The following is a 27719-nucleotide window of genomic DNA, read 5'->3' on the forward strand; positions in this document are numbered from 1 at the left end:
TTTATGAAAGCTCATGCTACAATTTCTTTGACGGTCTCAAAGGTGCTGCAAGATCCCTTTGCAAAAATGATTATGTTTATGCTAGAATGGTTACAAAGGAGTTCATTGCACTCCTTTTAAATTGACTTATCCCTGACGGGTTAAAGTCAAGCTTAAATTTAAAAGCAGATGTTGTCGTACTCAGCCAGGCCGGGTGAGTGCAACCCATCTGCAGCCTGGACCCCAGCCACACTTATCCAGAAGCTTTTGAAAAATGGGAGCTTGCTGTTTTTGATTACCCTCTGGATAAATGCAGCTGTGATCTAGGCTGCAGACAGGTTATACTAGCCCAGCCCCAGCTGAGTGTGAGAACACTTGCTTTTAAATTTAAATTCAACCTCATCTCATTGAGGATAAGTCAGTTTAAAAGGAGTGTAACTATTTCCAAAGACTCTGTCCTCTAGAAGGCCTTGCAACATATACCAGATGTTTTACCCATGCTCACTTCCTCTCTGTTCATGTAATGCTGCAAGTTCTATAAATTGCTGAGGCTTCCAAATAAGCTTGTCCACCAGAGGCACTATTGTAAGTTGGACTGAAAGCAGTTCTGTTTTTCTGTGGATCCCTTGGCCAAAGACTTTGTGTGGCACCTTTCTATCCAGATTCAGGACTCAGTCCAGAGCTGTGTCCTTCTCAGTAGATACAGTAGAACTAATATCTTAGTCCAAATCCACCAGAACATCTAGCAGTTGCTAAAGATGACCCTGAAATACCTCTGAGTCATCTGAAAATTCATTTTCTTCCTGGTCCAAACTAAGATCCTGTCATAGTCTGGTCTCACAATTCAGTGAATAGTTCCAGATCAAGCAGAAAAATAAATGTTTTTGAGATTACTGCTGTCACATAACTTGAGCAAGGCTGAATGATCCTGTGACTGATGGGAATTACACCCACAGTATGGTGCTCACCACACTCATCAGTTATTTTGGGTTGTTTCATTTGAAAACTGCTTCTCATGCACTCAGAAAGGTAGTAGAATGGCAATGAAACTTTTCACACCACCGTTGCATTTGTACTTCAATGGCCTAAATTCCTGTGTTTGCTTTCTTGTACATGAAATAAAACAATACAGTTTACACCACTATGTTTGCTCTAGCTCCTCAACTGGTGTATTTAATGTGTGTGTGCATGTGTGTGTGAACCTTAATTGCACAATTACAGGATGCAGTTGGGTATTATCACAGGTAAAATGCTGCTGATGCCACCGGGAGACTGCATCCCGACTCTCAGCCGTACTCAGCTGGCTGATTTACAAAGTTGTGAGCTTCCTGTTTTTGAGAAAAGGCAGGCTAAGAGTAGCTGGGAGCTGGGATTTAGCTGGGTTGCAGTCACCCGGCAGCATCAATGGCATTTCCATGATGTCCTTGCAGCCTGATCCCTGGAAATACTCTGAGGTTTCCTTGTTGCAGATCCCTGGGGAGTGCTGGAGGGAGGAGCAGTGAAATCACACCCACATTCCAAACACTATTCTCCCAATATTGCAATGAAGCAGAACAAGACAGTTGCATCAAAAGTAGCTAGTAAACCATAATGGCATTGGGGGGGGGGGGGGTCATTAACAGATTATTTTAAATGAGAAAAGCATTGAGTTCCAAAAGTTGCAACTGGAGTACAATGTGGCAAGGCCACAATGCTGCATGATAATCTCCAGGCAAAGATGGGACTAATGTGGTATAACAGATAAGCCCCTATGTTTTTATCATCCATGCTGATGCTCGGTTTACGCACAAAATGAATAAACTGCAATTTAGGGCTCTGGTTATGAGACCTGCTATACACAAATATTTTATTTTATTGTGCAGTGCTATGGACCTTGAGCCTCTTAAAGCTGATGTAGCTTAAACTTGAGATAGTGCAGGTCCTCTTTGTCCAGTTCCATGTCTTGGTTGGTATCTAATACTGCCATACTTGAAGACACCTGAATTGGCCTTAGAATGAATTAAAAGTATGGAATGGTGGGTGTGTATGACTCCTTTGAAAGGTGGGGAGATTGTGGGGGCTTTTTTAGTGGGGAGAACTAGCCTCTTAATGTTGGTAATATCTGTAAATCAATTATCATAAGAGCTTTTCAAACATTTCTAGAGGAGAATTGGTCTAGTTGAAACTGAGCAGTTGCCACTGAAAGCTGGCCAATATCCCATTTGTTACCTCTTATCACAATTATTTCTTGACAGCCCTGGGATGAATCGTGTTACCATTTTAATTTAGCTTGAGTGCTCTATATAAAAAAGGAAACTCAAGGATTTTTTTTAAAAAAATGGCTATAATATGCTTCTTTATTTCCATGCATTGTGCTCACATTTTAATTTATAAAGGAATTATGAAAGGCAGGCTAAGCAGGTAGCTGATAGTCAAATTCATTTTAACTACAACACTAAGTGAAAGACATTAGTAGTGTCTGTGTCCTATGGGACCTCTTCACTTTGATTAGCCTTGATGGTCCAGGAAGGTCATCTTTTTGTTCTGCAGGAAAAAGATCTGCCAATGCTTTTATCTAGCCATAAATAGGGAGCGGCTGAGTGCTGAAAGATCCTAAGGGGATAGAGATTGTGCTTTCAGTGTTTTCCTTGTATACTGAAGCAATACTAAATAATACTTTGTGTTCTCTGAACAAGAGGAGGGCAGATTGTCTGCATTCATTGCTTATCTCCGACATAAATAGCCATAGTAAAGGTGTCTGTTTTGCATTCATTTCTTTCATAGTTCCTGAAAGTAAATAATAAACCATTCTCCGACTTTTTTGTTTGTATGTGGAAGATGCTCTTCAGATTATCTCTAAAATATGTGCCTCTGCTGTTTTTCTTAGAGTGAATTGCTATCAACAATTGACCTACACATTTAAGAATTTTGTTGCTTGAACATACAGGACGTGAAATTAGATTGTTTAAAAGTAGGAGTATTCCACCAATTTAAGCAAAATCTCAGTAAACATCGTGAATTGTATTCATTTGGACAACAGTACCAGCTATTGATAAAAATAAACATAAAAAAATCAGGTCATTATGGTGAGGAGTGCACAGTTGTTGATTATCATTTGAGTTTGTATGGTTCCCCCCCCCCCCCCCACACACACTTTTAATGACCTTTTGCTTTGTTGAGCAGCCTTGCTTAATCTTCTGTTAGCCTTTTTCATTGATTTGTTTTATTATTTTGTCTGTTTATAGGTATCTGTGTGTTTTATGTGGACAGACCTATTCTCCCCCACCTCAACTACTTTCTTGTCATTGATGTCAAGCAGACTGGCCAAATGGAGTGTCCAGAGACCACAGCAACTACTCTCAAAACACCTCCCCCCCCCCCCAAGTCCTGAATGAAATGCCAGCAGGAGTGGCTTTTCACCATTCCTTTTTGTGCTGTCCTTTTCCAGCTTGGTGCACTTGCTGTGCAGCTTCCAGGAGGTTTGGGGGCATGGATAATCTGAACACCATGCCCCCAAAGTGGCCAGAAGCTGCTTTATTTGGTCCATCTACAGCTTGAAAATATTCAGAAAAAGCATAAATTCTAAATAGCAAACCTTGATTTTTTTTATTTTATATAAGAGACACCATTTTGTTATGCCATTGTATTAAATGGGACTTGAACATCCACGGATTTTGTTATCCACACGGGGTTCTGGAACCAAACCCCAGTCGATAAGAAGGGCCCACCATATGAATTGAACTGCTGAACTGAACTGGGGAATGTGTATATACATGGATTTTTTTATACACAGATTCAAGCATCCATGGTTTGAAAATGTTCCAAAAAGGATACATTTTAAATATCAAACCTTGATTTTCCATTTTTATAAGGGACAGCATTTTGCTATGTCATTATATTTAATGGGACTTGAGCATCCACGGATTTTGTTATCCACAGGGGATCTTGGAACCAAACCCCAGCGTACAACAAGGGTCCACTGTCCTACCCTATTTACAAAAACACTAGCTTCTATATTTTTGGAAGTTCTTCTTTGTGGGTGAGGTGGGGTGAGTGGGAATGGAACAATGTTTTTTTGCTGAAGCAGCGGCATTTCTGTTCACAGTTGTATATGCCACAGATTACAAACAATTGATTTAGTGCCAGATTGGAAGTATGGGGCTCGACAGACTGCCCCTAAAGGGTGGCCTGCAGCTGCCCCTTTTAGCACCAGATTGGGGCCACGGTGACTACATGCAACAGCCCAATCTCACTTATTTGCGCTACAGAAAGGGTGCCATCGCTGCTGGCACCAAGCTTTTCAGTGCTCCTTTGATGCCGCATCATCTAGACTCCAACTCTGTTCCCAGGCCGGCCTTTATCACCAGTCTGTGCACCCTCTAAATTTCTTCTAAATTTTATCAAAAAAAGGGGGGGGGGAATGTTGAAGGGAGGGTTGGGAATACAGGTCCAGGTACTTCACGGGAATACATGAAGTACCTGGACCTGTAGTCCCCTTTGCTGTGAGGATTTTAGTTAGTCCTAATAGTACAATCAGACATGACTTGACAATCTTTTCAAAGGGGAAACCTTTGGGCACTGGGAAAGAGAAAGGTCTCCTTTAGTGAAGAATTAAGATAGAGAGCTGGGCAGAGATTCAATACTGTCTTGGGCAAAGAACTGAAGTTTAAATTGAGAAAAATGGAACACATTTCTGAAAACTAATTTCATGAGCCTAAGTCCAATTGCTAGTTCCAACTAGAGCAGATTAATTGAATCAGTAGAATTTACTAAAATATTAACTGTACCAGATTCCCAATGATTTGGGGGATGTACTTTGTTGGGACTAGAAGTTGGATTTAGGGCATGATCTAACATCTTTTTTTTTGCCCTTAGTAATGTTGCTTTCTTACTGAGAGTTCTAGCCATGTCAATCCAATAGCTTAAAAATAATACCAGACAACCACTAAGGCCTTTGTATTTGTGGAGGTGACAAAGCATGAATGTGATTTAGTACTTTATTATGATATTTATATCCAAATCCAGAAGATATTTTTTGAGACATTGCCAAATTGTTTGGGCACTTTTGAAAAATTAGTTAAAAGATTTTACCTCCAGTCTAACCAAGAGAAATACATCCCATAGTCACCATCCTACTGGTGGTGATGGAGTACATCTCCAGACTGATGTGCTACATTTTCTAAACTCCTGCCAGGGATTGGGAGTGCTGTTTTCTCTCCCATTGGAATGGAATGGATGTGATTTATGCTACATATTCCAGGGGCCTATCAAAGGAGAATAAATACTGTGGATCATGCATATACAAACCTTCTCCAGATTTGCCTGTGAACATACCCACAGAGGTTCACAGTTTTGAAGTTCAGAAGCTGGAGAAGAAAGAGGTGAAAATATTTATATGAAGGTGAGGGTTGGATTTTTACCCCCTTCTCACTGGTAACTACCTACAAAGCATAGAGTTTAAAATTTGTGACAACCATACTGACATTAATGTCAACATTCAGAGTTGGGTAATGGCATTATTAGGATCAACCAAAAGGTTTAAAAATGTGTGACTTTTCAAGTTCCCCAGAACTCTTCACCTGTGCCCAGAATTAGAGAATGGGGAAAGAAAAAAGAAAAAAAAATCCAAAAATCTGGCCTGATGTACCCATAAAATGTACCAGATTTTTATACCTCTAGCTGGGATAACTTTAAGACGTGCACCTTGCTCATATTTACTTTGAGTGTAGTTTCATTTAATCCTCAGTTTGTATTTACTTGCAAAGATAAGAAAGCTTGTTTTGTAATAAGCTAATAGACTTAACAATTGGCATGTCCCTGACTGATTATTTTGCAACTACATGGGGGAAGGCAGGCAAGACAAAGGCAACATAAACATGTTTGATATGGAAATCATGGAAAGAGAACAAATGCATCTTTCCCCAAATCCTTTTTTCCAAACTCTTTTTGAAAGCAGAACTGCTCTTTAAGGAGAAATGGTGATTATGTACAGCAGCAGGAACCAGATCAGCTTCAGTGGTCCCAAGAGGAAGCCCCATGCTAATCTGAGTGGAAGGCAAGTGATTTATGTTAACGTGCTGAGAAACAGAAATTAGGTTAGGATGTGTCTAGACCAGCATTCCTGTCACATTTCATTTCATTGCATCTCAGTTTTGTCCCACTACAAAACTTCATGGTGTCTTTTCCCTATTCATATACATTTCTTCTACTTGGAATTCTTAATATAATTTTCAAAAATCTTTTAACATGACAACTTTGGACCATTGGGCCTAAACAGGTGAAAACATTTTGGTTCCTGAAGCAGAGCACAAAATGACATCTATACTGACATGCTTACTCTAGACAACATGCATAGTGCCCGAAGCCAAGCAATTAATTTTGTTGCGAGAGGCAGAAAATCCCACAAGCACCTGATGGTAGGTGGGGGGGGGGGAGGGGGGAGAATATCAAAGTGGATAACCAACAATTTGTTGTTCTTTGATGACTCCCAAGATCTGCTACCTCACTATGCCTAATGGTTAGCCTAGTCTTACACACAAGTGCCAAATATATTGGATGTCCAGTACCAAAGAAAAGTGAGTCTTCCAGAGACAGGATTGTGGAGTGCCTCATATAGCATCTCTCAGATGAAATGTTGTGTGTACCATATCATGATTATTCTGCATGAGTGTTTGCAATATATTTTGCCTTCAGTACAAAAGTTACAGTGACCCTGCAGGGCATGGAACAAAAGAATGATAAGGAACAAATGCACCACAAATTCAGTCTGTACCAGACCAACTGAACCCTCAAATGCTGTTGAAATGCAATGAGGATCTAATGATTTTACACATACTTCACACACTACATAATTTAAATTTCAAAGACCTGCCTGAATTAAAATGTGTTCACCTGCTGGCAGAAAGAGATCAGGGAGGGGGTTGATCAGTTTTCCAATGGAAGGTAACTCCATGGTCTATGAGCAGCCATAGATAAGGCTCTCTCTCATATCCTCACCAATTGTGCCTTCAAAGGTGGCAGGACCAAGACAGACACTGACATAAAGATGTTGAGAGAAGCAACTCTGGCCAAAGTACTTCTTGGAGACAGTGAAGCCCACTCCATCTGCTTGGCTGATCCCTCCAGTCTACAACAAAAGTCAGCAAGCTACGGGCTGGAGTGTCCCTGGTATCATTCGTAGTATAAGGCTGCTTCTTTTCATTCAGTGCTCCTGAGCAGCCAAAATAAGCCTGAGCACAGATCTGCTGCAATTCAATGGCAAGGAAGATGGAGTTATGCCCAGCAATACCTGGGCTATTGTTGCATCCCAGATTGAGGATCTTGCAGAAGAAGGTATTAGAGTTCTTTCCACAAGTTCTGAAAAAGTACATATACAATTATCTCTGCATATGTTACCAACAGGATGCCAACCATTCATCTGTTTGTTTTTAATCTCATTTTCTCTAGTTTGTTTCTGTTTCAGTCTTGTTTTGAGGTACATTTACCCAGCTATGGATGAAAAACAGAAAATCGGTCAAATCAATCAATTATGCAATATATTGTTCAAAATTAAAACAATGTTTCCACAAAGTGACGGCTGAGTTTCAAGCTGTTTTTAAACTACTTCCTCTTTAGCTGCTGCTGTTTAGGCTAAAGGCAGAAAATATGAGGAGCATGAAATTTTTGAAAACCAGAACAAATTATATGATGCTTGTTCAAAGACTTGCTAGATAATAACATTCTCTCCAAGTCTTATAAATTTATACATATACTTGAAAGCATAGTAAAAACAAGCAAGTCTGGGTTCTCTAACCAAAAGCTAAGGTGATGTTGAGTACATTCAGATACCATTGATTTTTGAAGTCATCTAATAGTGACAGTACTTTTCCTGAAATCGTACGAGTTTCCTTCTAAATGTAATGAAACCTTAGTGTAACCCAGGGAAATCTTTTTGCTGGAAGAAAAGAATATGAAAGACAAAAAGGAAGCCCATTTATCAACAAAGTTGCCACTCTTCTAAATCCTAATTAGAATTAATCTTTATCTCAGGCTGACTTTCAGGTTCATGATTTCCCCCCTTTCAACCTGATGAAGAAAAATCTCTTTGATGCTGTTTCAAATTAAGCATTTAGACCATTCTTCTAACTTATTATAGTGTCATTTAAGTTTGGAGGAGAAAGCTGTTTTTGGCACCAAACCAATGCCTATTCTTTTTCAGAAATAAAACAAAACAAAAAGTAACCCCCCAGTATAACATCCATCATTTTGAAGAGAAGGGTATGGATGAGTTCTAACCTGGTATGAAAATGGAAAGTAGACTCTTCTACAGTGAATTGTCAAGGATGCAGAACATTATTCTTATGCTGATACCTTCACACTACAACCAGAAAGCAGAAATGATATGATAAAACTGAGATGTTTCTACCTGTGAAAACATTTTAATCTACACACAGTTTCCCAGGATTTTCATATTATCCCTAATTTAACTAAATCTGAGTTGTCTGTTTTCCAGTTTCCATTGGGTTTGATTCAGTGTTTGTCCTGTTTTAAACAGGGATGTACTGCCAGACAAGATCCATCAAATTACCAACCTAGACAGCTTCAAGAAAGCTGTCAAGACGGATCTCTTCTGGCAGGCCTCCCCAGAATAAACTACTCTGCCATGTAATGACTCCCCACATAATAACTCTGCCCACCGTTATTGTTTTATGTATTATGTATGTAATTTTAATCCTAAATTCTTTAATTCTTTTTAAGGGGGGATACTTTGTATATATTGCTGAATCATTTTTAACACTGTAAGCCACTTCGATTGTTTTAACAAAAATCGGGGTACAAATAAAAGTTTTATTATATTATTTATTATTATTTTTATTACCTATGGGGCAGGAGGGGAAATTGTCCCAAATAGGAATTCTGCCCCCTTTAATTAAATTTTTCCTTCAGTCACCAAATTTCTAGCACTGGAATAACTTAAAACACCATTTGAGCATTTAGAAATGTAGTTTAGACATCTGAAGAAAAGGAACAGGCAACGATACCAAGGGAATGTGAACACAACAAATATAAGAGTTCTAAGTGTGAACAGTTTTCAGTGTGTCAGTCTTTTCACTGCTAGAAAGTTGAGGACTGAAGGAAGATTTCATTTGAAGAGCCTGAATCCTTATTTGGTCCTTCATTTAGCTCCTCCATCACAACACTCCCATTTTAAGTAAGCTAATTTGGACTTAATTTCAGATCAAGTAAACATTTTTATTAAGTTGGGCCTGATTAGGAACAAACCTCCTTTGCTGCCAGATTCATTGAACCACTACTGGTGTCAGATCCCCCCCTCCTCCTCACCCCATATCTAAGATGGTGTTGTTCATGGTTTTGATGGATAAAAATCTCTGTACAGTCAGCTCTTCATATTTGTGGGGGATCCGTTTTAGCCCCCCCCCCCCCATGTGGATAACAAAAAACATAGGACCTCAAGTCCTGGTGTTCTCAGCAGGGAAGGAAACTCAGGCAGGGTGGATGAATGAATGAATGAATGAATGAATGAATGAATGAATGAATGACATTAGCAGTAGCAGGTTGCACTGGTAATATGACAAATCCATTAGATTAATAGTTTAATATTGCTTTAACATCTTGTATATTTTGATTATATGCATTTACCAGTTTGCGTTATTTTATATTATACTTTTCTATTCTATCTGGATAATTTGTTTTTTAATTGTATGCTATAGTTCTGTATTTGCTTTACTCTTTCTTTACTCTCTCTCTCTCTCTCTCTTATTCTCTCTCTCTCTCTGTGTTAGATTGTATGCCTTTATCAGGGTTATTAGATCCATTAGACTTGCTTCCCCCCACTGTTGACACCTCTATTGCTACCGACACCAAAATTGTTTGATACCATCACCCCCGTCCCCCCTCCTCTAGAGGAAGATTCATTTCTTCCACTAATCTGCCCAAAATTTTAATGTGTTTTTATTGGATAGTTTAAATTTTTTTGATGTTTAATCTCTTTTTATGGGTTGATCACTGTTTTTATGATTGGGGGAGGGTTGGGGTTTTGAGGTTTTTAAATTGTAATTTTTAATTGTTTGATGTTTTATTTATACTGTTGGATTCCACTTTGATTCCTTTGTGAAAAAGCAGAATAAAATCATCATCATCATCATCATCATCATCATCATCATCATCATCATCTGGTTGTTTGTTTTTAATTTTCCTTATAAAGCACATGTACATTCATGATGCAATCATCATAATAAATCCAAGCACAAATTTTGGAAACAACTTCCAAAACTGATTGGTGAGGATTCAAACGTGGGTCATCTTCTGTTGATGAACTTCATCAGCAGTAAATGTTAGTTGCTGTCTATCTATATTGCATGTTTAATAGTAAGACCTATACTATTGCTCCTATTTCCTGTCTGTTTGAATCTGACTGTTATTGTTAGTGAAGAGATGATTCAGATGGTGATCAAGATGTAATTTATATTCTGCCCACCAGAGTCAACCCATTTCATATTTGTTTGCTTAGTACTGAATTGCCTAGAGCAACAAAGAACCTTGCAGTAGAAGAAGATTTTTCTATGTTTGTTTTCTTTTGCTTGTGAAACCAGCAAGACATTAATATTTCTAAGAATGAATACCAAGCACACTGAATAGGAAATACATTTTATTGAAAACTGTGTATCTGATTTCCAAATAAATATTTGCAACACTGCAAATTTTAGAACCTATACTTTGGCCAGATAAATCAGGGCTATTGCATAATTATGATAGCACACCCAATATTCAATGCTTATACAAAAACATCATGTTCCGTTGTATCAAATTAGGTTGGATCAAGAACAAGGCTTCAGTCCTATACTTGGGAGGAAGTCTCACAGAATGGAACAGAACATACCTCTGAATAGACCTGTACAGGAGCTTGTATTTTCCAGTCTTTGTATATATGCCTGTCAGCATTTTTCACTCAGGGTATTTCAGTACACATTTTGGTTTAATGTACATATTTCCCAAGGGGGTTTTACAGCATTTTGGATGCTATTTTACACCAGGATATCCAATTTTGTCTGCTTGCTATTTCCACTAATAATACATATGTTGTTGTTGTTGATGATGATTATGATGATTTTGTTGTTATTGTAGGGTTTTTTGTGTTTTTTTAAACCGGAGAGCTCCAGTGCAAAATTCAGGAAAGTGCATGCTTCAACAGAAAAAAGACTTTCAGTTTGCCCGATTAGTTCACCATTGGAAACAAATTTCTCTCCCACCCCTAAGTGCTGATGGAACACAAAGACTACAACCACAATTCACGAGGGCAGTTACGATTGCATATCGATGAGTAATGCATTCATAATTGTTTGGTATTTATTTATTTGGTGAATTTATTTATGTTGAATTTATTCATGTTCATATTTAATTTATGCATGTTCCCTACATATCCCCTAATTTAGGGGATACAAAGAGAGCATGAGAATCCCTCAGTCTCCACTTAATGGGCAGCAGCCACCACGACTGATGGGAGGCCATTCCCCTGTTGACTGGGAAGCAGAAGAGTGATGTTCCCAGCCATCAAACTCACCCCCTTTACATGAGTGACCTCCAGTGTGAGGGGGAATTGTGACAAGGACTTTGCTTCTGCCCATTGCAGTGGAGATTACTCATGAGATGGGAGGGGAACATCAGTCTGCTACTACTCAAACAACAAGGGAATGGACCCCCATTGACCATAGCAGATACTGTCAGCTAAATGGATATTGAGGGGTCAAATCACTGCACAGCTGCTTAACAATAGTGGCTACGCATTCATAAGTGCCCAAGTGAATGCCATCCAATGTTTGCTAATGAAAGTGTAGAGGCAAGAGGAAAAGACCTGATGACTCATTTCTTTCCTGTGTATTTATGTGATGAAGCTTAGTTTGCCTTGTCCTGAACTTGTACTTTTCAAATTCCTCTGAAAAACTGAAATAAATATTATTATCATGGAATGCATTTTCCAAAACAACATCAATTTAAAGCTTATATTTATTTTATATAAAAGTTAAGAGTTTTAACCAGACAGTGCATTTTAGTATTAAGATGAATTCTAACCTTTTTCCTCCTTGGTCTCTCTTTCTCTATGAAGTCTGATCTTGAGTTTAAGCACAGAAGAAATACTATGCCAAGAAAAGCAAACAGTAATCTTTAAAACATAATCCCATCACGATGTATGGGTTTTGGCTTTTATTTGGTCTTTCATCACTCTTACGTATTTATAGTACATTAACGCCCAATGAAAGACTTTGCATCTCATATCCAGATTGCTGGTTGGACTGGAAGAGCTCAGAAGAAGCTTGCAACAGTTAGATGGGATGTCAATGTAGAATGTAAAGAGAAATAGATTATGCACTTTTAATGGCTCTGCTTTGAAAGTGGAATGGACAGCAGGACTCATGGCCTATAAAAGCTGATGTCAAGAAAACAATGAACAACATTGTGTTTCCCCTCAATGTGTCACAGTCATTCCCCAAGAGATCCAGGGAGTCCTGCATACTTTGTTGTTTTGTCCAGAACTTGAAACTACATACTCGGGCAATGATTCATTATCAGTCCCAGACTAGTTAGGGGGGAAATACATGGCAACAATTCCAATTGCAATTCCATTTCCTGGGACAGATCAAAAAATTTCATCAGAAAAATTACTTATCAAGTTGATTGCTGGCCAATAACAACTGCACTTCAGTTTGCCTGAAAGCCTTTCTCTTGGTGGTAACATTTTATTGGGGATGCTGAGACTGGTAATCCTTGTCCTATTCCTATGAAAATATGTTTTAATAGATCAGAGAGAGAGAGAGAGAGAGAGAGAGAGAGAGAGAGAACATACCTGCCCCCATTTCTGTCCTTTTTCTTTTCTCCAAAGGCAGTTTCTGAGCTCTAGGACAAAGAGAGACACCTTATAAGATGAAAACAAGCACAGTGTTGCTTGTTTTCTCAGGCTGGGCAAGCATAGTTTTGCTCGCCTTGATTGCATGAGTATACCACTGTAAATTATTTTCCAATATTTCTTGCAATGTGTAGACTTCAAAAAGGTGACAGTAGAGAACAGAGATGGTCCTGCTCTCCCATGAATGCAGAACAAACATGTGGGAGGAAGTCTTTAAAGAGAGCACATACATGGGTAACTTGACCACCTCTGTTCACTGAAGTTTAGTAACTGCTACAGGCAAGTTATAATGAAATAGCTTTATTGTTTTGTCTAACAAAATAGTCTAGATGCAGTTTCACAGGCCTACCTATTTGTGGTCTATCCCATGCTATGATATGTTCCAGGGCTTGTATTATTATAGGCCAGAATCCTATTGGAGATGTTGTGTCTTCATAAGTGGATGTATGTTTCTGGGAATTAGAGTTACATAGTTACACAATGTTCGCATCCAGTAGAGGTCCGCTGTTGATTACTATGTAGCAGAGATGACAAAGTGCCTAGTGCACAATAGGACTGATGTGCCTTGGGACATTAGTTAGGCATCTTTACAATTAAGGAGATTGCTACACTACAGACTTATAGTGCTGCTATTCCACTTTTACTGCTCTGGCTGCTTCCTGTTGCATTCTGGGATTTGCAGTTTAGGGAGAGGCAATTAGAATTCTCACCCAGAATGCTCTTATGCCTCACTTAACTACAGACCTCAGAATGCAACAGGAGGCAGCCAGAGCAGTAAAAGTGGAATCACAGCACTATAAGTCTGTAGTGCAGTAATCTACTTAGTAACCAGATTTCTTAGTATCTCTGCTACTTAGCTAGGTATACACAAGGTTCGATTACAAAAAGGTCATATAGGATTCTGTCCAGAATGGTAAAGAGTCTGGAAAGCAGCTCCTGTTGGAAACTGCTAGAAGATCGATGTATGTTTAACTTGTAGAAGAGAAGGCTGAGGGGAGGATTGGCAGTTGTCCTCTGATATCTGAAAGGCTGTCACACAGAAGGTGGAGCACACTTTTGGGAGGGCTGATAAACATGGTAAAAATGCCCCCATGGCCCCTAGAGGAGAATTGACAGCCATTTTTAAAAATTCATTTTTTACCCTGGGGATCTCATAAAGCTGTCCAACCCTGATTTAAAGGCACTATCCAAGGTACTAAACCTATTCAAAGTTCAGATTAAATCACTAGTGATATGGGGGGTGGGGTGGGGTGGCGGCACGACCAGCTGCTATTCCTTACAATTTGTTTCTGTAGAAGTCAGGACTAGAATTAATCACCGGAAGTTATAGTACTGGTGGCTTCTGGTCTGAGCAGGGATGGCACCTTATCCCAGACATTTTAAAGGAAAATGTGCTCCCCTTATTCAAACCATGGGTTGCCCCTGAAGTACAGGGAAGCAGATTTCAAATAAACAATAGGAGAAAGTTTGTAATGATATAAGCTGTTAGACAGTGAAATGCAGAGCTTTAGTAGGTGTTGAGCATACTTTTAGTGTAACAAAGCCCAGACAACCACTTGCCAAAGAGGCAGACTTTACATTGGGTGAGTCCACAAAGATCCTTTCCACCAACTACAAGTTTGAATTTTGTGACCTCTAAGGTCCTTTCCAGCACTTTGACTGTATGACAACCATCAAACTGTTACTGAAGGAAGGATTTTGGTTTTTTACTTTCTACATTCTACAGTTTTGAATGCATCTGTCTAATTGGCCACAGCTGTGAAGTGTGACAAAACCTACCAAGAAATGAGAGCTGCTATAATTTCCCATTTTCAAAGCACCTCTTAAAATGTCTCGTGTGAAAATTCCATCCATAATACCTTTAGAGTTTAATGGCACGGGACTAGATTTATCATGCAGAGCTGTCTCCTGGAGGCATTTAGAACAATCTACTTTCATAAAGTGTTGACAAGACTGCCATTACCCACAACTTTTTCTGAAATATAAACACAGAGACAGTTGCAAACTTATAACAAAAAATCTAAGGGGGCTTATCATTGCTTTGCCAATGGAAGAGTTAAAAAAATAGTACTGTACTTCGACTACACACTAGACTTGTTGCCAAGTATATTAAAGTACTTTTTTATGCATGTTCCTTTGACAACATCCAGTTAACAATTTTCAGTCTCCATTTATGAGTCAATATCTCCATTATACTCCTTGGGACAAATCCCCCCAGGTTGTGTAGATTTGCTGATTTACAGTATCTCTAAATCTGACTTATTTTCCTCCCACCTCCTAAAATATTTTTGGAAAGTTCTGAGACCTTTTTGTTGGAGATTAGCTCCAGAAGATCTATATCCTCATTCTGACATGTCCCTAGTATATGGCTGCCAAGTGAGACATTTGCCAAACTCTGGAGCACTTGGCATTTGTTTTATCTGTCAGCTCAGAGTTTACAGAATGTAAATTTACTCCAGGGAACAAAATTCACATTGAGAATACCATACATTCCTTCCAACAACACACAGACTTTTTCTTCTGCTCATTAAGCCACCACAGAGTGTAATTTGAAGCCTTGTGTTTGATAATGCTTAATATACATTAGACTGGTTCTAACCTCCTGCTGTTTCAGGATTCAGCATTCACTATTGTAAAATGTAGATTATTACAAGTTACCAATAAAATAAACTAGATGCTCATCCATTTATTAAGATCCAGCATATTCAACTAAATATCCTCACAATCATTCTAGCTATTATTAACACAGATCTATCTGTCTGTCTGCCTGTCTCACACCCATGCACAGTGTGGTTGTTTATTCTAAAGAAGAAATGGGCAGGGCATCAAGAAGGCAAAAGTTATAAAGAATACTGTGGTTCCTATGGATTCACTGGGGATACGTTCCTGCCCCCCGTGAATCCGAAATTTCGCAAATATTCAAGTCCCATTGTCCCCAATGGCAAGCTGCCATTGGGGACAATGGGACTCCTCTCTCCCTCCTTCCTCCCTCCCTTCCTTCTTCTCCCTTGGAGCCAGGACCGCTGGTGCCTGTAATCCATACTGGCCACATGGGGACTTGCTTTCCCAACAGTGCTCAGGGCCCAGCGTATGCATGCTCCACCCCCTCTGCCACAGCTAATTGATGTATTGTGTGCCCATTGGCTGCAGCAGAGAGGTGTGGGGTGTGCACATGCCGGGCCCCAGTGGCCCTGGCACTCTCACAGAGAAGGAGGGAGGGAAGTCTGGAGAAAGGGAGGGAGGAAGGACTTGCCATCTGCAAATGATCAAAACCACGAATGGCAAGTCTGTGGATACCAAGGGACAAGTGTATTTGAATAAATAAAACAGTTCAGAATAAATCACATATACTAATAGCCAACTCATTTCTTATTATTGTGTCCTTATGTAGCCAAAAATAGTGCCATTCATGTGCAAGACAAAGTACCAGCAAGATCCAGAAAGCTTTGCCACAATAAAAAGGAAGGAAGGAAGGAAGGAAGGAAGGAAGGAAGGAAGGTGACCAAGATGGCCATGCCAAGTGGGCTTCGTGGCAGGAGGATGCAAAACTGAAAAGCAGATAAGATGAAGTGAGATGGAATGCTACGAAGAGAAGCATCATGGACTGCAACAATTTGTTTCAGGTTCTATTCACCCCCCCCCTCTCATACACACACACACACACACCTAAATCAACACCACAACATCCTTCCATCTATACATTCGTTCTCTACTCTATAGTGGAAAAGGGTCTTCAGCGGTTTATATCAATATAAAAGAGAAGACAGTCTGAATATTCAAGGCTACCAAAAAGGGAGGGGAAAAGGAATGTGATGAAGTTTTCCATCTTAATGGAATGGTTGCTAGATGATAGTTGTGGAGGTGGAAAGTCCAGTGGAACTGGCTTCTGGTGATGTCTGATGGTAGTTGTTTCCCTCTCCATTCCTTCTTGCTTTTTTACAGCCTGATGGAAGGCCTGCTTTCAGCAACCAGGGTTTGGAGGAACCAAAATGTTTCTGCAGCTGTCCCCTGCACACAGACTTTATTTTTTAAGGATTTAATTCTTCACAAGTTTTCTTCTTGAAGAAAGTAAGGAGTAATTTTAGATATTTTCTTCCTGTTCCAAGAAAGCCTTTAAAAACTGCACTGTGTGAAGCCTATTCACAAATACAGACTTATCCTGCATATAACTCACACTTGTGTTTCTTTGTACAGAAATATTATTTTCTGTGCAAAAAATGCTGTTCCCTGCACATAAAATGCTGATTTTTGTCCAAATCAACCACATGCATATTTTGCATAGAAACCAAACATGTGCAACCTTTTTGTAAAATAAACCCCAAACTGAAAAGCTTCTCATCAGGCCAGGATTCTTCTCATCATGGTTCCACAGCACTAAAAAGCATGCTGTTGGATATTGTTTTTTAAACTATTTTCCAAATAGTTTAAAATATTATTTCCATCCTTAATGCACAATGACAAGGAAAGTACGCATATGCTAAAGTTGCAAGTGTACCTCAAAATCTACACTGATCTCTGGATATGAGTAATTATCTATAGACTAGCATCAGTTTTGGCTGTGTTTAGTAACACTGAGGTCCACTTCTAAAAAAAATCAAATGATTTTTTTATAATAAAGACATGAGACATTTATTCAATATGTATGCTATTTGTTCATGTTACAGCTGTTTTCATAAAGGCTAATCTAACAGGCTCTCTGGAGCAGTATATTGCTTTTCTAAGATACTTTTGAAAGTGTACTTCATTGCACATAATTCAATAGAATCTGTGTTTTATTTTCTTTCAAAAGCAAAATCAGCAACAGCACTATCAATAACCATATGTATAAAATTTTCTTCCAAAGGTTTAAATGCTTTCACTATATATTCAGGGGGAAAAATCTCCTCTGAAAGTCTAGGCATTTTATTTTCAGAAAATAATTAGTGTGTGACATTTTACAGGCGAGATTGATTGAAATGAGACAAAATGCACACAATAATTCTAACATCATTTTCCCAGTTTCAGATACAATAATCACTTTTGCATATGTTGAATGGTGTGGAATCCAACTGAATTAGCTACTTATAGAATGATGGAAACATAGAGCTGTTTGTTTGACATGGGGAAAATGGATTTAGCCCAGCTGAGATGGAATTGGTTGAAACTGCAACACTGAATATTTAAAACATGAAGTTGCAAAGGATTTTTGGAACTGAAATGTTAGGTAAGACTGAAATAGTCACATGTGTGGGAAATCTGAAGATAACACCAAAGCATTCAATTCAAGGTGTAGAGCATCAGTCTTACCTAAATATGCCCACATGATAGCGGCCACAAGCTAAAGCCCTGTTTTTCTCCACACTAATAGCATTTGGATTTAATCTTACAATCATATTTTAGCATGATGTGAATGCGCCTAGATGAGCCTTAGGCCTGTTACAGACAGCCAAAATAAAGCTGCTTCGAGTCACTTTGATGGTATGGTATTTCAATGATGCATGAGTCCTAAGAGTCTGGAAGCTTCACCAAAGCTGCACTCCAGTCCTTAGGACTGGAGCGTGGCTTTGGTGCGGCCTTTGGACTCTTAGGACGCATGTATCATTGAAATACCATACCTCCAAAGTGACTCGAAGCAGCTTTATTTTGGCTGTCTGTAACAGGTCTTAGACTCTGATGTCCCAATTAAAACATTAATGCTTCCAGGGGCTTTCCCAAAGTGCTATTGGCTTCACAGAAGCTGTTCAGATGGCTAAAGTTTACACAAGTTTAAGGTGGAAATGAGGCAGAGGGAAGCAGAGGAATATACCTGATTAACATGATAATACCATTTGGAAGATTTTTTGTGTAATGTTAACTTCTACAAAAGCTACCCATGAGAATGGACTGCTACCAGCTGGGTGAAGAAATCAGTGCTCAAGGCAGAGGAATCTTTGAGGAAGGCTGTAAAGTAATGAATTAGGTAATGTGCAAACACTGCATGGCTCATTTTTTTTAATCTATTGCATCTATGTTGTAGAACTTAAAAGTAATCACTGGAATCCTGTATGACCTTTTACGTTACATAATGTTACATGTACCTGCCTACATAGGAGAGGCGCTAAGAAACTCCGTTACTGAATTGCAAAGATGTCTAAGGACATCAGAAAGCATACCCGATGTCCATTGATGCCCAATGTGCATCACAACCAATGAGATGCACATCTGGCACTTTGCTGGCTCTGCTATGTAGTAATGTGACAGCAGCCCTCTACTGGACATGGATGTTATACAATGGTGCAATTCTAATTCCTGCATAAGTAAATCCACTTATGAAGATGTAATTCCCCAACAGGATTCTGACCTTCAGTATTAACCAATCAAACGCAAATTAAAAGTTTATCACAGTGATGTTAGTGTTTTCGGTGTTAACATATTAGTTCCACTCTGGAATTGTGGTTATACAAAAGTAAAAGGCCCATTCACATTATGTTCAAATTCTATCTGTGGCAAGAAGAGTTGCATCTAAAGCTGAAGGCCTTCCCTATGTCTTCATTTCTCTGTGGGATTCTTGGAGACCAGAAAACTATAGCTTTTGACTAAGAGGGATAAAAAATGTGTTTTCCTCCAATTTCACATTGGCCACAGAAAGTCACAATATGTTCAGAAGTTTTAAAAACTGGAAACTTAAAAAAAGCCATCAGTTCTGGCTAGTTGTCTTTGTCTGGAATTTCTCCCTCCCTGTCCCCCATAATTTACTAGATTTGACAAAATATTGGAAACAGGGGCAGGAGGAAAGAGGTAAATGAGATTGCTGGTGACTATAGGAGTTTTCCCTGTAATAAGTCTTTATAAGGCATCTCAGGAGAAGAACAAGGTTTTGCTGAGGAATTCCCCCCTCAAAAAAAAAAAAAAAAAAAAAAAAAAATCCCCCAAAGGAGAGGGGGGAAGCTTTGGAAAGGCCTAGCTCTTTCTGAATGGTTATGGCTGAGTTTCCCTCATTGTTCATTTTTATAATCCAGGTTAGGATCCAAAAAGCCAGATATTCACAAAAGGCCCAGTGTTGAATTCTGCTTCTCTCTCCTTTGAACCTGCTGACTGAAGCTCATAATTTTGCTAAGCTAAAATGTGTGTGTGACTGGGTGTGAGAGAGAGTATGTTTCATAACTATGTTTGTGGCTCTGCAAATCAAATCCATGTTAGCAGGTTTTCACAATTTTGGGATGTGTATAGAGACTTCTCACAAGAAAGCAAGTGCAAGTGCCCCCAAATGAATCCTGTTGAAAGCAATGGAATGCAGAGAGAAGATATTCACACTTCCATCAACATGTGAATATGGACGCATTTTCTCTGCAGTACACTTTCAGTGGAATGTATTTAGAGATGCATCATACTGTGAGAAAGGAGGAACCTGAATACATTAGCAATTAGGAGAGATATCTCTACTCAGCAGCAGATTTGGGCCAAGATCCTATTTGCTGCAGATGGAGTGCAAAAATCTGCAAGCAGGAGGGTGATGACTGCCAGCTGGGCAACAAAATGACAGAAATCTCTCAGCACAAGTCTGCCATTCAGTTGCTTTTTGGGCAAGGTGATGATGTAGCTTCTTGGTGTTGTACAATGAAATACTGCATAGCTTGTTGTGCAATGTGAATAAAGTATTCACACTAATGTAACTGACCCTTCCCCCTGCCCTGGTTATGTCACTGTAAGTCACCAAGAGGACTTCAAGCTTTGGAGGGCAATAATTGTGAACAGGTGCAGAAAATAAGCGAAACAGTGAAGGCCAAGGTAGTATGGAAGACATTTTCACACACACATCCAGCAACTTTTGCTAGCCTTTGGAAGCTCTTGGAAATAGAACTCAGTTTTCTTCATGGTCTTATGATGCAATGAAATTACATTTCAAAAATAGTGGGAACTGTTTTGCCCTTTTAAAGTTTTTTTTTATCAATTTTTCCCAGTTTCTTTTCTAGTTAAAGGGCATTTTCAGGTATTTTAGTTGCATTTCAAATGGAATTTTGTCATGTTTAATACCCTATTCTTTTCAATCCTAAGGTTAATTTCATTTTAAATAAGATTTATTTATATGCCGCCCAGTCACTGGGAATCCGGGCGGCTTACAACAACAACAAAAAGTAATAAACAACTTAATGAGTATCAGAATGATCTACTATTTTGAGAAAAAAATTAAACATAATGGACATTTTGTACAAAGTTATATAATGAATTAATTTTAAAATGTCCAAGCTCTGGCCTTATGCCTATTATGCAAATCAGTACATTAGATTAACCTGGTTATTTGTGGATGTTAACTTTTTGTTTCTGTACTGCAGTTTAATGTAGGATGGGGAAAGTAAGCCTGAAATGGGAATCAATCAAATTGTCCACAATAGTTGCCTCCAGGATGTGTTTTTTCTTGTTTTACATTGAAACATCAACTGTAAACACAGTTATATGTGGCCTGTTAAGCACTGTAAATATCTATTGGAGATTGGATAATTCCTTACATGTTGTTACTTTACTACATGATGTCCTATATTTGAAGGCATATGGAAATTTTCTTTACTAAATTTAACTCTGGAATTTTTGGGTACTATTTTCCACATATGAGTTTGTGGCAGTAAATGTCTACATAACTCTAGACTTTAAATATCCTACACAGTCAATTACAGATACAGAGCCTGGGATTTTATAAGGGCTATTAGCAACTGACATGCGAAAGAACATGCAACATTATTCATACTCTTGGTAATAAGTTTGCATAGTGTTGCTTTCATCGTTATGCCAGAGGCTCTTCAACAGAAGAAATTTAACATTTGAAAATGGAAGCAGATTAGTATAATTTATATCATTTTTTTCTTTCCTAAAAGCAATAAGCTATGTTTGAGGTCTAAAGTTCATTAACCATTCTGCACTGCACTGTTATTTCATTGAATTGATGGCAGAAATCTCATTTCATTTTCTTCTCTTGCGTTCATTTTTTATCAGATGCCATTTACCTGGTAGCTTGCAATGTTCCCGCATGAAGTTTTTCTCTCTGACCTCCAGTGGGTTTTCTTTGTGAACAGGATAATGGGAAGATAATTTTCTGTTTGCCGAATAAATTACATTTGTATGTTTATCTCCTTTGGAATGGTAGTGACTGACACATTCCAAAATGATACAAAGGCTTGATTCAGATACGTATCCTAAAAGAAAACCAACAGAACCTTCTGGCAAGGTGAAGGAAAGGTATATGTGTGTATGCATATGTATGCTTATATATATACATTCATATTTCTATCTAAGAATAGATCAACCCCACGTGCAAACATAGCTTAAACATTTGTGTTGACCAAATAATGATCTCAAAAGTCTTAAGATTGAAGACCAGGTTGTCCATCAATGCTGAGTGTAGGGCAAATATGATGTATTGCCTTAACAAAGAACATGTGTTATCAAAAAAAGAATATAAGTGGCATGGATCCTAGAATGGTGATGAATGGAGGTGGGAGTAGGGCCTAAGTCCTTCCTAAACTCCTATGTAGTGAGTCTCCTCAGGAATTATCAGACAAGTGTATTAAATGAACAACTACCAAGGCTAAGGAGATTACCACACTGCCAATTTCCTGCTGGGATAGGCACAGGTTGTAACTGTAACAGATAGATCTTATCGGACAGCCCCATGGGCCATTCTTGAAAGGCTGCAGGAGAAGCCCAGATTGGATATGGGCTGCCTACTGCCCAGCCACAGGGCTGTCTGATAAGATCTGTCTGTTAGAATTACAACCTGCATCTATCCTGATGGGAATTGGTGGTCTGATAATCTCCTAAAACAGCTATTGTCACTGAGCCCTGGCAGGAATAACAAATAATAATAAATAATAAAAATTTTATTTATATTCCACCCTTCTATGAACCAGGGCGGTGTACAGCATAAAATCATATACAATACATACAATAAAGGCTACTGGCAATCTGTACATGCTAATTTGGAGTAAGATACACTGGACTCATGGAAACCACTAATAAATATATATCTTCACTAAAATTCTAAATGACTTCTTACATTACATAACCATATATAAAAGCATACCTAGCTATGTGGCAGAGGTGCTAAGGAACCCCTTTACTGCACTGTGAAGAGGCACATTAGGACACTAGCAAGAGTGCCCAATGCACATCAGAACTGACGTGATGCATATTAGGACCAATGCAATGTGCATTGGGACTGGTGCCCATCAGTACCATCATACATTGGGCACCAATGTGCATCAGGTATTTTGCTGGCTCTGTTACTAAGTAATGTAACAGCAGCCCTCTACTACATATGGATGTTACGCAACTATGCAATTCAAATTCCTGCATGTTTTAAATCCACTTATGAAGACTTGAGACCCCAACAGGATCCCAGCCTGTGCTTGTAAGAGCCTTCATATTTAAGAATGAAAATAGACGGAGAAAGTACTTTGTCATCCCCCTGCAAGTGCCTGCAAGTGGGCAAAATTAATAAATGCTTGCTTGCCAATTTGGAGCCGCACACCTTAAAAACAGTTCTGGGGACCCTGCTAAGATGGAAAATGGATCTGCATAAAATCATCACATGATCATTTGTGTGCATCACTGAAAATTTAAAAACATTTACTATACTTTAAATAAAAATGCAGTGCATCTCCCCATAGTGGGAAAAGCTGTGACCCAGTGACCTCTGTGTCTGCACAGTCTGCTGTCGTATGTCTTCATGAATTCAGTGAAACAAGTTTTATATATAAAATGGGAATCTGGAAAAGAGCGGAACTGATAGATTTGCTCATCCAGGCAAATAGCTTTGTCTGCTTATTCACCCATGTTTTGGTGATGAATTATGGTTGCCATCTTTTCATTCAGACCAAGTCCTTAACATTAACAGTTAACAACATGATCCTCTCTATGATGGGAAGATGTTCACCTGCTGAACTGGCCTCTACAGACCAACAAGACTTCTTGGTTTTAGTTTTCACAAGAGCTTCCCAAAATACACAACTGACTTCATAAATTAGATAGAAACAAGTGAACTTTTGAATGAATGTGGAAGGAAGTAAAACAGCCAGATTCATCCACTCCTAGTGAGAATAATGAATTCCTTTTTGACTTTCCATCTAGTTTATGAAGTTCACTTGACTTGAGCTCCCACTGGCCTTTCAATATTTCTCTACAGTGCAAAGCAGACAGGCAGGTAGGAGCAGCCAGAAATCGCTCCCAGCCCAGTCGCCCCAGGACCATGGTGAACACACACTGCAGCCCCAAGGGCACTCCCTGCTGCAGCCCCAAATAGGAGCAGAAAAATCCACTCACTTTGGGTTCAGATTTGTTGTTTTTTATTTATATCTTTATTAACATTTTCTTTAAAAATATAAATTAAAATTTACAGCAATATGTTCTCTTGGTTCAATTATACATATACATTTTCTTGACTTCCATCAGATAAGTTCTACTGTACAGATTCCACATTTTTAACAAAAATATCCTGTTTTTTTGCTTCAATCACATTCTTATTTACCTGATACATTTTCTACTACCATAATAGATAACATAACATAACAATCTTTTTCACCTTTATCTCCCCCTATATTTAGTACAGTGATCAGATTATCAGACCCTTCTCTGCTCAACTGTTGTTATTTAACATGCTTACTGTAAATTCAATTTTGTATCCATAAATTCTTCTCGTCAAATCCCTTTGGGCTCAGATTTGGGCCACCTGAGGCGGCCCCGGGGCAGCTTCTGGGCACCCCAGGGGCATACGTTGTGTAAATGCCACATCTCTGGAGCAGCCAGAAACTACCACCGTCTGCCCATCTGTTTTGGGCCTACATTGCCAGAGTGCTCAGAACCAGTGCAAAAGCACTTGCTACTATTGAACAGGAAGGTTCCAGGGTCCACTCAGCCTTGCATCCTTCCATAGGTTGCTAAAATGAGTACTCAGTTTGTTGGGGGCAATTAGGTTACAGATTGGAAACTGCTTAGGGAGTGCTTAAGTGCTAAGTGGTATAGAAATGTACCTGTATTGCTATTACTACAAGGCAGGCAGGAAGAAAGGAAGGGCCTTGTAATTGGAGGCTTCCACAATGGTCAAAGAGCAGATCTGGCTTTTACATTGTGGATGTAACCTGCACTGATGCCTCTAGCAGAGGGGAAACAGTTATCATCAACACCTCTTTAAATAAATAAATTGTTAATTTTGAATGGTTTAGGAAGGCCTGAGGTACTGGGGCCTCTAGATGGAGGCCAGCGATTTATCTCAGGTTTTATGATAAAATACATTTTTTTGTTTCCTCAGTCATGAAGATAAAACACAGCAGTTTTTATGATTTCAGAGGGGTACAGCAAACCAAGCTTCCTTCCTTCCTTCCTTCCTTCCTTCCTTCCTTCCTTCCTTCCCTCCCCTCATTTTTTTTTGGGGGGGGGGCAGGTCTATTAATTGTCCATCACTGTGGGGGTGCAGGGTGTGTGCCCCACACTGGGTGATGCTCTGAAAATGGGTAATACCCAATTGGGTCCTCCTCCCCCTTCAGTGCAGGAGATGGGTGTGTTTGCCCTTGCTGGCTGCTTTATCCTTGGGCTTCTTCCCAGGGGAGAAAGCCTAAGAAGGAGTAGGAGGAGGGGCACTGGATGACACCACAGTTAGTGACATCACTGCCTAGTTTTAGATTCCAATAAAACCAGCAATTTCCACCTAATGGGCAAAGGCAAAGGTAGAGTATCACAAAGCTTACATTATATGGAACATATTGTAATTTCTGCCTTGCTAGTTGTTAGTCAGTGACAGTATTCTGGGACTGTAGTGTCAAATAAGACATATCCCACAATTGGATTCATTTAGATTTGTGTGTGTGTCAAATTTTTGCATATCCTGCTGTTAAGTAATTGCTTTACAACTTTCATAATGGAAGTGCTTGCACATGCTTTCTGTTTGTTTATTGGCACAAAAGTGTTTCCCACTGGATTTGTGCCTGAACAAATGCTGTTAATTGGAAACATTGAGCTTTCTTGGTAGTGACATGTGTGCCATTTGGAGATTAAACTAATCCATGGCATAACCAAACAAGTCCTTCCTCTCTTTTACTTGTATAAAGCTAGCATCCCTCCATGCCGTTACTAGTGTCTCCTGCAGATGTCTATTCACAGTGGGGCACAAAATAGAACTACAAACTATTTGAGAAGAGTTTCCCTTCATCAGGTGGAAGTGATAACAAGAATTGTGCAGATTCAATGGGTCTCTTTTACTCAGGACTAACAATAAGAATTAATTCTATAATGCAGAATTAACACAGTTTGGCAGCACTTTAACTACCATGGCCCAATGGTATGGAAATCTGGGATTTGTAGTTTTGTGACTTATTTAGCCTTCTTTGTCAGAGAGCTCTGGTGCCACAACAAACTACAAATCCCAGAATTCGAAAGGATTGAGCTATGGGAATTAAAGCAGTCTCCAAGTAGCAGTAGCCATAGATGCACATCTGTTGCCCCCTCTCTTTCACTGCACAATTTGTGCACCAAAACACATGGAGCCCTCCTGTATTTGCTGCTGTTATTTCCTTTCTTCTTCTGGTCTACACTGCCAGGCAAATTGTTTTGCTTGCAATGTAAAGCAGCACTAATGGAGGGAGGTTGTTAAAGAACTAATATTCTGCTTCTGAACTTCTAGGAAATTTCAGTTATGCTATTCTGAGAAAAGAGTAAGGTGATGGCCATTAAATTTGGGGATCATACTCTTACTAGCTCTTGTAATGGAGGAGAATGACAAGAAAGAATCTGCATGGGAAATTAATATATCATTCATTTCAGTTATCAAACAGATAGGTTACACAAAACAGCAATGGACGTTGCACTGCTCCATATTTAATTGCAGAATTCTAGCTTGGTGCTGAAGTCATGAAGTCTGCATTCAGCCCATGGCTTGGAAAGATTCTTGGGAACTGTAGTCCAAAAAAGTAATTTTTCAAGGCTCTGATTTAGTCACAATTTAAAGATGATGTGAAGGAGGAAACAGCATGCTAAACTGGATTAGGCTCTCTTAGGTGTCACAAAGATGTCAGGCAACATTCACTTAAAAGTAATGCTTTCTAACATTTTCCTAGTTGTATCTCCAGCCAATGTTTCTGACTTCTGTAGTGTTCTTCTTCTCTGTCCACAGCATATGTGGTTGCCTTGCAATAGTGCTTATTTAACATTGTAATTCAACATTAAGTATACTGTCCATTCAAAAGTGTGCTGTGGATGAAGGCAATTTACTCAATGCTGAGATATGGAATCAAGGTTAATATCATCACTTTGTGAATTATGTTAACATTAATTTCAAGATATACTTTTGAAAGTTTCCAATAGGCAGATGTCAATCAAAACAAATTGGGGTGATGCCACTCCCTAGGTGGATAGCTTTCCCCCTGAAATTTATGCAAAGAAGGAGATAATGTCTGGGCTGAGGTCAGAAAAATCTAAATCTCACCAGGAGAAGCTGTGTGCAGACAGCTGAGAAAATAATTATGTATAAATTTTGTTTTTTAAAAAAAGCGTGGCTGAGGTCAATAACTATTCCAGTTCTTTAACCCTGCAGAATTATACCAGTTCCAGATAATTCAGGAAACTCATTAAGAGCCTAAAGGATTTCTCCTTCTCAGATGAATTTCTATATGGAAATTATAAACCAACAAAGTGAAGAGCAGTCAGAAAAATCTTACCACAATTCAGCAAGTATGTAGCCCCAATTGGAAGACATTATCCAAGGCTGCACTGAAAGTACAGTGACGCTGAAAACAGGTTAGGCTAGTAATAGACAACTTTCTTCTGTTGAGGACTGTTTAATCTCAGGGATAATCTGTCATGGCCTGAATGCCATCAGTGAATGAGGCTGAAGCTACTGTGAGTCAGAAGTAGGGACATT

The sequence above is a fragment of the Sceloporus occidentalis genome, unplaced genomic scaffold (assembly GCF_023333645.1).
Source record: "Sceloporus occidentalis isolate IW3139 unplaced genomic scaffold, rSceOcc1.0.p SCAF_7, whole genome shotgun sequence".
NCBI lineage: Eukaryota > Metazoa > Chordata > Lepidosauria > Squamata > Phrynosomatidae > Sceloporus > Sceloporus occidentalis.